We start from the raw sequence: 12,552 nt of genomic DNA, 5'->3' as shown, positions 1-12,552 counted from the left end.
AAACTAAGCATAAAAAAATACGTAAAACATACTTATGAAAATCAAAAAGAACACACAATTGTGATAAGGATATTAAATCGAATTTCTTCATTTCTAAACTATCTGCATAATTAGAAAATTTGAAAAATAAATTTTCATAAAAAAGTAAAAATGAAAAACTTCAACTGAAAATAAAACACAAGAATAATTCCAAATCTAACTTGCTATGCTTGTTTACTGCTCACAGCATTGCCACCTGTATTAAAATATAGACTAAAATGCAATAAAACAGGATCAACAACACAATGGTTTAAGAAAAAAAAAAAGAGTTCATTTCTCTTTCATGACAGTACAGGGGTAGAAGTGGTCCAGGGGAGGTAGGTAGCTCTGCTCTGTAAGGTCATTCAGAGACTAAAGTTCCACCTGTCTCATCTCACCTGAGGCACCATTGTCAGCTAGCTCATCAACAATTCATGGGTAGGAAAGGAGATGGGCAGAGTATGATAGACAAGCAGCTTTTTTAATACAAATGTGCTTTAAAAGTAGCATACATCACTTCCACTCTCACCCTACTGCCAAAACTTAGAAACTGGCTTAGTGACTTTATTTAGCAATAAGGAGCCTGAGAAATTGGGTTTTTTTGTTTGTTTGTTTGTTTGTTTGTTTTTTAATATATAGAGGCTACATGCCTAGCTAAATATCAGAGATAGGAGTGCATCCTTCATCCCACTATGCCACATTCTTCTCTTTTCTCATGAGTTAACTGGAAGTTCCACACAATTACTGGAATCTGTTCAAAGTCTAGGATCTCTGGGTGATGACAACCCTCTTCAACAAGTATTCATGTGGCTCCTTACCTATCCAGTGACTTTTAAACTAATAGATAAGTAATCATTGCTATCTACTACCACCATCACATCTAATACACAATGGTCAAATACAAGCAAGTGTCACATTCTGAAAAGAATACCAAATACCTATTTTATCAATGAAATACTGTTGGAGAAGAATTGCAAAGAATCCATGATCGAGCTGAATTTAAGTTTTTTGGTTAAATTCAGGTTCTGTTCCCTGAAGGGAATTTCCTTGTCCATTTGTCTGTGGGAGCTCTGTCTTGGCCACTGGAAGATTCTTTTCCATTATTCTTTCTGGCCATATATGAAGTGAACACAGAAGAGAATTTGCTTCGACAGGAAAGCACAGATCTAATTGCCTACTTCCTGCTGGTGCAAATTTGGGAATTAAGGATTACTGGACTACCTAAGTGTCAAACAACATCAAAACATCACAGGCTTTTGCAAACCAAACTTTTTGATTTTTGACAACATAATCCTCTCAAAAACTCAATCCACCTGCTTGTCTTCTGTCAGTGCCACATGGAAGTAACAACTAAAGATTTTGTTCTTTATTTTCTGGCACCAGTGGCAGAACCATCCCTCTTTCTCTTGATTTTCAGCTAGCTACCTTGAGGTCATCTGATTCACACCAAGAGGATTTGTCCACCCCAATGACATCAGGGTTGGCCATGTGACTTGAGATGTTCCTTCTTACCTGACTGATTTCAGGCTCAATCATTTGGCTTGCTTTGGCCAATAAAATATAAACAAAAGTAATAAGTCACTTCAAAGAAGGTGGTTCTGCCACTTCTCTTTTCCCTGTCACAGAAATGGTGATGTCCCCCATGCCCGCTACACCAAAAAAATGTTTCTTTGGCTTAAATCTTGGGTGTGTCAGAGAATATGGAACACAGCCACAGCCAACATATCATAAGTAAGAAATAAATCTTTATTGTTATAGGGAATTGAGACTTCGTATTTGAAACTATAACTTTTACTTAGTTTAACTGACTGGTTCAGGTGAAAAAGCAAATCCTTAATTTAATTCTTGCCTGGACTAGCTTCCACAGTTGGGGTAAGAAAATCTAACAGGAGGTTCTTGAGAATAACAAGCATTGTTTGGCCCACGGGAGCAATTTTTTCCAACCCTGCAATGCTCCACGTGACAGTTCAGATCACAGACTATGGGAAAAGACAACCTTCAATAGTTATAAACCATAGAGTCCCTTTGAACTCTAAATACAAACTAATAGGCCCCTTATTTGATGCCCTCTTGTAGTTCCTGCTAAAGAAGCAAGCAGTACTAAACCAGTACTAGCAATCTGATTCTTTCTAAACACTTCCCTGGAGGTATAGACTGGATAGAGAAATTGATGCCTTATAAAAATTATCAGAGGTGACAGTTTTACCAAATATTTTACCACCATACAATTAAGGGCCACTAGTTTTTTGGCTTATAATGTTTGTTTGATGTATGTCAGTCAACTACTTAGCCGATGCTACATTTTAAGCTTTTTATTATGGAATGCCCCATTTTAGCTACTAAATTTTGGCATTTTATAGGGTAAGGGTTAAACAGTTGTAATAAAATGATACCAAAAATACAATGACTCAAATCAGAAGAAAAATGTATTATCTTTCATGAAACAACAGAGAGATACAGAGGTGGCTGAGGGGAGAGCAAGTAATAGTTTTCTCCACAGGTCATCCAGGGCTGATATCCTCAGAACAGGGCTTCTGAATTCAAGGCAGTTGTTGCCATTCGTTTGCTGCTTTCCAGTCAGTGGGAGGGGAAAGAGGACAGGCAGATGAAATCCAGGACAAGCACTGTTAAAACAACAATCCAGAAGCTGCATATTTCACTTCTATTCATATATAACTGACCCAAACCTAAGCACACAGCCATACCTATCATCAGATGATGATGAAAGCTAGAGTGTCTAAGTGGGTAGCCATGCTGCTAGGTAAACCACAGGGATTCTAATTCTAGAATGAAAGAAGGAGGAACTAGATAATGGAAAAGAATTAGTCTCTGCCATACCCTCACCCAATCTTTTTCTAAATAGTCATCAGAAAGTCAATCAGCAACTTCCTGGGTTCAGTATACTCCTCAAAATCAGTCAGTCTCTAAACTCCAAGCCTAAAATCAACCAATTCTTAAACTGTCTGACATTTGAAAAATCATCCAATCTTTAAACTCCATGCTTCCTCAAAACCCCATATAAGAACATTTTTCTGCCTGCTGGGAGGACTGTGTTCTTCAAGCATAGTTCTCCCTTGTCTCAGAAATATGCAATTCAGCTTTGTTTCAGCAATATTTGATGGTGATCTCCTCACTCAAAAAATAAATAAATAATATAAGTATTTGGATATTTACATTCTTCTTCACTGAGGTAAGAAAAATATTTGTTATAATAATCCAATATAATGGCAAGTTTGGACTCTTCATCTTTTAAGGAAAAGTACAATTCTTCTTGCTCAGTATACATGCACACGAACAAAGGTTAGACTTTTTCTCTAATTTCAAAACCCACAATTTCATACTATGGTCCAAATCCAGCCAACGAATGTATTATATGAAACATTACAATATCCAACCACTAAAACTTATATCAAGAATTGAATAACATCAAATAATCTTTTAAAAACTGCTTAAATATTTAAGTATACATTCTTTTTCACCTAATGAAATTGACTGTCAAGCTTGGTTTTGTAAAACCTGAAACCCTAAATTCAAAATCCTATCTCGGATTTATTTGGGCAAACGAATAAACACTTAAGTTCCCCAATCTAGGAAATAAAATGACTATCACCAGTTCCTATCACCTCACAAAAATAATGCGCTCACTCAGAGTAGAATAAACTCTGAATGTTTCAGAAAGAAAATAAAAACTGTATTATCATCATTTACTTTGTTCTTAAAGTCCAGTTAGTCTGAGGTTTAAGTCACAGTAAAGATAACCAGCCTCAAACATGGGATAAACAATGGCTACCCAATTTATCTGATTTTCTAAAAGGATTCAAATTAGAAAATGAGATAAATGGGAGACTTAACTCTTGCACAAATCCCTGTATATCAGAATGGCAACGTAAATTCTACCGTGCAGACAACCTCCCCAAACTATCTCTTGGAATACTTTTGGATTCAGTGGTCTCAAAGTCCATATTCTAAATAGCAAACAGAGCTACCTTATGCTTTACCAAAACTTAGTGAACTTCCACTCAAGTTAAATCTGAGCAGTATTACACTCAATTGACCAACTGATTCAAGTGGCAAATTCAGACTATGTGCCAAGAGACCTATTTAGTCATGTAAGCATAGATTAGGTGAATTTATACTGAAATTATCAATTTTATTTTTTGAAGAATACCTCGAGAGGCAGCATAACTCAATGGAAACAGTCAAAATTACATTATGAATTGGGTGACCTTGAATACACTATTTAATCTCCCTAAATCAGCTTTCTTATCTATAAAGTGGGAATAATTACTCTATTGCTTAGGGTTTTTAGGAAGATTAAACAGGATTACAAATAATTGGTGACTTTAAAAGGGTCCCAGGCATCAAGACCTATCTCTGAATCCTAGATTTGCTCTTGTCACAAACTTGCTGTGACAATATGTAAGTCAATTGACCTATGTCTGTTTCCTTATCTGTCAAATAATGAAGATAATGTAAGCCCTATATATGTTACAGGGTGTTTGTGACAATAACATATGAAAACTAATGTAAAAAGCATCTTTGAAATATAACCAAGTAACTGTAAGATTGCTAATTCAGTATGTATTTAAAAATGAAAGAAATTCATACTAGCAAATCTGTTACAACCCAGGACTATATGTCCAAATTAAACTAATTTTAATAAGAAAATTTTTTCATAATTAAAAATAAACACAAAAGCACTAGACACAATCAAAAAATATTTAAGGTTATTATAAGTAGTTTCAAGAATTCTTTTCTATGCAATAAATGAACAAATTCGCCCAGCTATCCAACAAACTAAAAGCAGTAAAACTGCTTTTATGATAATGATAACTGCTTTTATTTTTAATGATGATAATACAGTTTAATCCAGTTCAGGCATTTGCTCCTTAAAACCTCCACCTCCATTGGGGAAAGCAGAAAGAATAAATGGCAGAAGGAAGGGAAAAGGGGAGGTAGGCAGCAGAGAGGGAGAGATATAAAAAGAGAAAGAGAAAGCAAGAAGAGAAAAACTGAGGGAAAAAAAAAAAAAGGAGAGCAAAGTAGAACAGAACAGAATAATGGTTTTGATCTTAAAACATCCCCCAAAGGCTCATGTGCAAAAAGTTTGGTTGCCAGACTGTGGTCTTACTGGAAGGTGGTGGAAACTTTATGTGATGGAACCTAGTGGAAGAAAGTCTGGTCGTTGCAGCGTGCCCTTGAAGGGGATATTGGGACCCCATCCCCTCTCTCCCTCTCTACTCCCCAGCCACCATGAGGTATGTAGACCTCTTCCACTATGGACTCCCCAACATGATGTACTGTGCCACCACAGACCCAAAGCAATGGGCCAAGCAACCATGGACTCACCCACACTGAAACCCTAGGCCCAAAAAATTTTTTCCTAATTATTAGTTTATCTAAGATATTCTGTCCCGGTGATAGAAACATAAATCAGGAAGAGAGGGGGATGTGAGGGGAGAGGACAGAAAAGAAGAGAAAAGGAGGGACGAAATGAAATAAAATGAAGTGTTTGGAGATTTTACAATTTCTCAATATCTAAAGCATTAACATTTTAAACTGGTTAATTTTTTTTTTTTTTTTTTTTTTTTTTTTTTTGGTTGGGAGGTTGTCTGATGAATTGTAAGATGTGTTTAGTAACATTTCTGGCATCAACCCACTAGCTAGATACCCCCACACACAGTTGTGAAACCAAAGATGTCTCTAAACATTGCAAAATATCCCCAGGGTGGGTTGGATAAGACAAAATTATCCTTTTACTGGTCTAAATTCATAGTACCATATTTCAATATTTATCTCACATTTATCTTTCTCCAAATTGGTGGCTCAGAATGGAGCCTGAAACTAGCAGCTTTGAAAGATAAGAACTAAATAAGCAAACGCTGCCTGTGGGATGGTAACAACTTACAGAGAACTATAGTTATAGTGGGTAACTATGGTTAAGCCATACCTTCCACCAACAGCAAAGGAATAATTTGTTTGTGTTTAATACTAAGAATTTGCTTTTGATTATTCTTTTGGAGGAGACAACTTGGTCGAATTCTGTCACTAAAGCTTAGTCTCACTCAGACTTATTAATTAATAGACAATAAGTGTTTATGTGTGGGGGGAACAAGCTAGAGATTTTAATTTCTAAGAAACTATGAATCACAATTCATAAATTATTTAAATTTACATAAATTACTTAAATTATTCAAACATTTACAGTGTCAAATATACAAAAACTAGAATTTAGTTATTACTCCTAATATATATGAGCAAAGAGGTAATATGCAAAAATAAAGGTAACTACAAAAAGTGGAATTTTATGAACTACATTTAAATTCCTGGCATGTGCCATCGCTGGCTATACACATTGTTTTCTATAGAAAAAATTTCCATATATTTATAATGCCACTCTTACATTAAAGGAGCTTTAAAATTTGCTTGTACAAGTATAAATTTTAAAAGAAATTTGAATTTTATGTATTATCTAGGATGCTGTATTTCACATCTTCATGTTAAGAGTGGCTTCTCTTATCTTCGAATAGGACTTACCATACTTCCTCTTTTGGGAGCTACCTGACACAAACAATCACCGACCTGCCCTCACTAGCCTGAACTTAAAATTCCACAAAGCCTGTGCAATCAACAGGCCAATAGTTAATTCTACTTTATACCACATATGGGCATCTGATATTCTTAGGGAAGTTAATTGCAAAATTGACATCAAGAAATACCAATCATTTCAAGTCCATTGAATTAAGTAAATTTATACAAGCAGATTTACAATTTTGTTAACTGCAAAATGAGACAGCAAACTTCTATATTTATATTTGTGGAGGGTTTCTGTTGGAGCACTGATGAATTTGGTTATTCCGATCACCTCTCCCAATAAAAAGCTAAACAAAATTATAATTTTATTATAAGAAAAACTCTAAAATTATAAAATCTATAGTAGTGCAATTTAAAATAATTTTTTAATGGTTTAAACTTGAAATACTGTTAGGAAGTGATAAAACTGTGACAACTGTAATTAGATTGTGGTATGCCTGAAAATGACCTACAGAAACAAGACACATTTTGGGTGGGGGAGGGGGGATATTTTTCTTTAGCTAGTCTAGTCTCTAGTTCTACAATGTTTCATACACAAGAGAAGCAAACTGTAATTCCACCTATGACATATATTACCAGATTCCCTTTCTACAACAAAATATATATCTCAATTTTAAAGAGTAGATCAGAGAAATTCAAACTTATTCCAATATGTGGAAATTTGGTGTGATACACTTAAACTAGTGGAAACTTGCCCAACTCCCTCACACATAGCCCCTTCCATCACCCTCTAGTATGCAAGCTAAACTCCCTTATTTCACTAGTGATCCCTGTCAACACTGAGGTAACAACTGGAAAAACTCATCACTCCACAATGATAGTCAAATATCACAATTTATTTTATTTGGCAAAAATCATATCAGTGCCAAATAAAATTAATGCAAATGTAGTAAAATATGCAAGATTTTGAGTAATTCTTTGGTTAAAAAGGACTCTTGGGGAATCTTAAATTCTTCCTGCAATTGCTTAGGCATTCTTTTGCTCTTTTGCCCTTTTCATGCCCCATCTCTAAAGTCACGGTGTGGGGGGAAGGGGTGTGTGGAAAACCAGAATGAACTAATCAGCATGTATTTATGCATTTAGTCTACTCTAATTTTATCCCCACAGGTTTTTCCTCATACTCTGTTCCTGCAGGAAGAGTGCTATGTTTATTCATCTCTGAACTCCCAAAACCTAACTGAACACCCTTCATATAAGTCGTCCTTAACAACTACTACATGGCACACAATGTATAAGGACTGGAGATAGAGAAATTACAGAGAGAGAAACCTTGCCCTCCTGGAACCTACAGTGAGGGGATGAGTGAGGAAAGGATGGACTCTGTACGAACCCAATCAAGTAATGAAAAAACTATCAGTACAGCCCCACTCCTTATGTTTTCTCCCACTGCCAACCCAAGCTTAGATGAGGGCTAAAGGCAGGTTTTCTCTTCAGAAATATAAATGTGTATTTCCAACCCTGACCATTCCCAAGCTCCACATTCATATTCATACACAGTCACCACATCCACACGGAGGCAGTCACAGGAATTAACTGCATGTACTCCAAAGCCCGAGAACACTTGGGTGTGAATCTGTTTTCCCACTCACAAACGAGGCAAATTAAGGTTTTCTATACCTTCACTTTCTCATCTGTAAAATGGGGACAAAAATAGCTCCAACCATACTCACTGTTTTGAGGATTAAAAATGAATTAATTACGCAAACTTAAAACTCTGCCTAGAACACCAGTTACACTATGCTTACTATTATTACTAGCATTTATATTGTTAGTACTATGTCTAACAAGCATCTAAAACTTATCCAAAACTGAATTCATATTTTTCCTCCCAAATCACATTTTCATGTCCTCTTTTAGTAAACTGTACCACTACTCTGTTGTTCCAGCTTCAACTAAGAATTTACTTCTCCCTTTTCCTCACACTCTACACCAACAAATCCTATTAATATGTTACAAATTCTCACACATCATCTCTACAACTACATGCCCTAGCCTAAAGTACTATTCCTCTGGCTCCCAAAGGTACAGCAACAGCCTATCTCCCCATTTTTATGTCACTATCTCTTCACTCTACAGTTAATTCTCCATATAATAAATCTTAAACTAGATGCCACTCTCTTGATGCAAACTTTCCAGTAGTTTCCCATTACATTTAGAATAATATCTTTACTGCAACACAGCCTACAAGCATCCCACCCCCCAACGCCTAGCAGGCCCTCCAACCTCATATGCCACCACTTTCCCCTTTTCTTACTGTGTTCTGAACATGCTCATCTTGCTGTTTTTTTTGTTTTTGTTTTTTTTTTTTTTTTTTTTTTTACCACTTCAGGCTTGTTTCTACCTCAGAGCCCTATCCTGAGCTATGGGGCAGACAAATGTTGTCATATGAAGCATTGACTCTGAAGTCAGATTGCCCAAATTCAGTCTCTACCACATTTCAGGTGAGCAAATCCCTAATCTTTGTTTCCTCCTTCATACAAATGGAGATAGTGTTACTTCATGTGATTTTAAGAATTTAGAGTTTAGAACAGTGCTTACCTATGGAAGCTCTACTCAACTGTTCACTGCTATTATTATCCCTCCCTGAAATGTTCTAATTCAAGCTCTTCCCCTCACTTCAATAGATTAAACTGCCTTCTCCTTTAAATGGCCTCCCCTGACAGATTCTACCTAAAACAACCTTCCCTGTTTCCCATGCTCCTCTTATCTTCCTTTATTTCACTATACTTATTCCTATCTGAAATTATTTTATGGACTTATTCTTTGTTGTCTATTTCCCAACTGTAACATGAGATCTACTAAGTTGGAGACTGTCTTCTTCGCTGCTATATTTCTAATTCTGACTCACAACCTAACTTCTGAATGCACACTTCTCATTCAGGGTAGGAACTGATGTAAGTCTCTTAATATCATACTTAGAAAGCTTTTCACTTTCATACTCATGATCTCATCTGACCCTTGAAAAAGGAACAGCACTGTACCATCATCTTACATTTTAGAGATAACAAAGTTCCACATTTGAGTGACTTCTCTTTAAACACAAAGCTAATAAATGGTAGAACAAAAATTAGAAGCCCTGCTTTCTGATTTTAAGGCTCCTCCCAAGAGGATAGGATATTACACCCTTGAACTGAATTTACAGAAATGTGAGCTCTTAATTTCCTGTATAAATATACCCTGATGTGTGTGTAATATTCTTCCTTCAATACTTGACAAATACTTGTCCCAGGTTCTGAGAAGTATTATACAGTAGCATTAACTCATCAATAACGTACTAATCCTTGGCAAGAGTTAGCCAAGTATTTAAGTAGTGAGATTGGATGACTGAATATTCCAACTCAAAACAGCAACAACTCCTAAAATTCAACTGTATGTGTGTTGAGTATAATGTGCTAGTTCCAGTATGCTAAAAGCTTTCGCTGCAAAACCCAGACAATGGGAGCATTGTATTACCAAGATCACTGTGTTAATATCAGTTAGTTTTGAGTCCTTATCCATCAAATTCCAAGACAATAGCTCAGATAACCCAGCAGACATAAGTGTCATAGTTAGATGGGGTGGGTTTGAGGATGTGAAGAGGAAGCAAAACTATGAGAAAGATCTCTACCTACAATGGCCAATGACCACCACATACCTCAAAATAACCAATTGTTTTTAAAGCCTCTGTAGCATTTTCCATGCTTGTGTTATCTCACGTGTTCTCATAACGTTCCCGGTCCTGTGAGAGGCAATTAGCAGGACTGAGGCTGCGTTCCATCCACTGGACACAAAAAAGAAACTGAGGCAGCAGGTGGTTGTCTTATAACTCGTCCTCAGCGATTTGGGCCCTTGCGGGATCTCACGGCAAACCCAGACATAAGGATTCCTAGTCTCTGAAGGCAATCTCCACCCCAGACTTAATATGTCCAATTGCAGGACTGAGGGGATGAAGAACACAAATCTAAATCTAAATTTTTAAAAGGGCTGTCCATTTGGATGTCCCCCTGGTCCCAGGCTCTCTCCTTCCCCTGAGGTAAAAGGTGCGGACCCCGCCTCGCTGGGTGAGGCCTCGCCAGTCAGCACCTGGGTCCTTCCCTCCCAGAAGGGCGCGCTCCCGCTCTGAGCGGGCACCTGTCCCTTCGCCACGTCCAGCGGCTCCCCTGATCTTCCAAGACTTAAACGCCCACAGCCAACACCGCCGCAGAGCTGCCAGCGGTCCGCGAGCACCGCAAAATCAGGGAGCTGCAAGAATCCTCGCAAACTTACAGTTTTCCTACAGCGTGCGCGTCACGGCGGAGTGACGTCAAGGGACCCGGCGTTCGGGAGGTCAGGCAGCCTGGCGCGGACGCTCGCCCCCACGGCTCCGCCCCCAGCGCCACAGCAGGAGAGACGCCCAGTCCTCAGCGCCCCGCCCCCGTCGCGGGGCCTTGGGCGCAGTCGCGGGCCGCCTTTGGTGCGCGGGTGCCCGTAGGCTTCGCAGGCGTGAAGGCCAAGGAAGCAGACCTCTAACAAGGCTTTGCCCAAAACCTGTGCCGGGGTGAGGAAATTAAACAGAAGGGGACAGAGACCACCAAAAACACAGCAAACAAGCTGTCGCTGACGGGGGGAGGGGGGTTCCAGCAGGGCACCGGGGTTCTGATTTAGTTTTTCCACACACACTGCCTTTCTTCCCTCATGTGTTCATTAAAAGTTCTCCACGTGTGGGAAGGGCCTTTGCTTTCCACCAGGTGCTTACGGGTCTCAAGGCGGGTCCTCCACCCAGAGGAGTCAGCTCTCCCGTGGGCCCTCGCTCCACCCCGGCTCCGAGCAGGCTCCACCTCAGCCCTCCGCGCCCGGGCTCAGCCCCGCCCCCTGGGCTCCGCCCTTCCGGCTCCGGCTCCGGCCTCCGACTGCCCCCTCCCGCTGTCCCGGTGCCAGTCTGCCCCGCCCCGCCCTGCCCTGGCGCCGCCTTCTGTACTTTCCTAGGAGCTCTTAATTTTTCCTCTTACTACTGGATTTCCCGTTTCTGGTCAACGAAGCGTCCTACATACAGGTCCACTTCTATTATCTTTAACGAACAGTGATCTAAACATGTGTGTGCGTTTCTTCGCCCGTATGAACTTTCCAGCCTCCCACCACCCATGTGACGATACCCTCCCGTGTCCAAGCCTAGCCTCTGCTCGGCTTTGCTCTCCAAAGGAGCTCTGGTGACAACATGGCTCAGTAGGAGGAAAAAGGAAGGCGCGAAGAACTGACGACAGAGCATTAACATGACTTCTGGTCTTGTAAAGAAAGAGTCCTAGAAGCAGAAAAAAGTAAACGATGTGGATCAAGCATCTGTCTTGAGGCAAAAATAACGGGGAAAAGAAACCTTGGGAAGGGAGATACTAAGAAGGAAGTATTGAAAAAAGCAAGGATCACTTTTAAAAACTTACTTGGAACCATGGCAAATAGCCAAGTCAGGGATTTTGCAAAGCAGCTCCAGTATATATAAATCGTAAAACAATATTTTATTTACACACTAAATTGGGAAAGAATAATGATGGCGAGAAATCCTTTAACTTTTGAGATCTGAGTAGGTTAAAAATAAGCATGTGTTTTATTCCAGTTAGAGTTTTGGAAAGTTTCTGGTGGGTAAAATTTCTACATTTTATTATCGTATAATGTCTTAATAATCTATCAAATGATGTAGGATATATTTTTAAAGTCCATTTAATTTTAACAAGGTTTTTGTTCTGTGCAGCACAGGTATAGTAAATTTTTTAAAAAGTTCCACACATTTTAAAACTAGTGATTTTTTTTCTTAAAAGCAGTAATTTTAAGATACCTTTAAATTGTCAGTTTCATTATTTACATTTTATGAAATGTTTTATGCATATCATTTCCAAAAATGGGAATAATTTTAAGTGAGATTCTAGATATACCTGAGATTGTCCAACAGGTAAATATCATCTGTCATTTTATTAAAGTGGAAATGGCTAA

The 12,552-nt window shown here is 38.5% G+C and overlaps 1 protein-coding gene across 21 annotated transcripts in view; it reads right to left on the bottom strand.

Moving 5' to 3' along the window:
• The window catches only part of ZNF438 (zinc finger protein 438), a 203,281-nt gene extending 191,937 nt beyond the window's left edge, over nucleotides 1-11,344 (bottom strand). For 10 of the 21 annotated variants that reach the window (XM_079105830.1, XM_079105823.1, XM_079105814.1 and 7 more), the window contains exon 1: nucleotides 10,247-10,851. The gene's annotated coding sequence lies outside the window, so the exon portion shown is untranslated. The other 11 variants (XM_079105815.1, XM_079105813.1, XM_079105835.1 and 8 more) reach the window with 5 other exon arrangements.
• Between the last annotated feature and the right edge of the window lie 1,208 nt (nucleotides 11,345-12,552).

The sequence above is a fragment of the Sciurus vulgaris genome, assembly GCF_902686455.1.
Source record: "Sciurus vulgaris genome assembly, chromosome: 12".
Lineage (NCBI taxonomy): Eukaryota > Metazoa > Chordata > Mammalia > Rodentia > Sciuridae > Sciurus > Sciurus vulgaris.
Note: the sequence above shows the minus strand (reverse complement) of the source record. Positions and strands in the feature narration are given on the sequence as shown.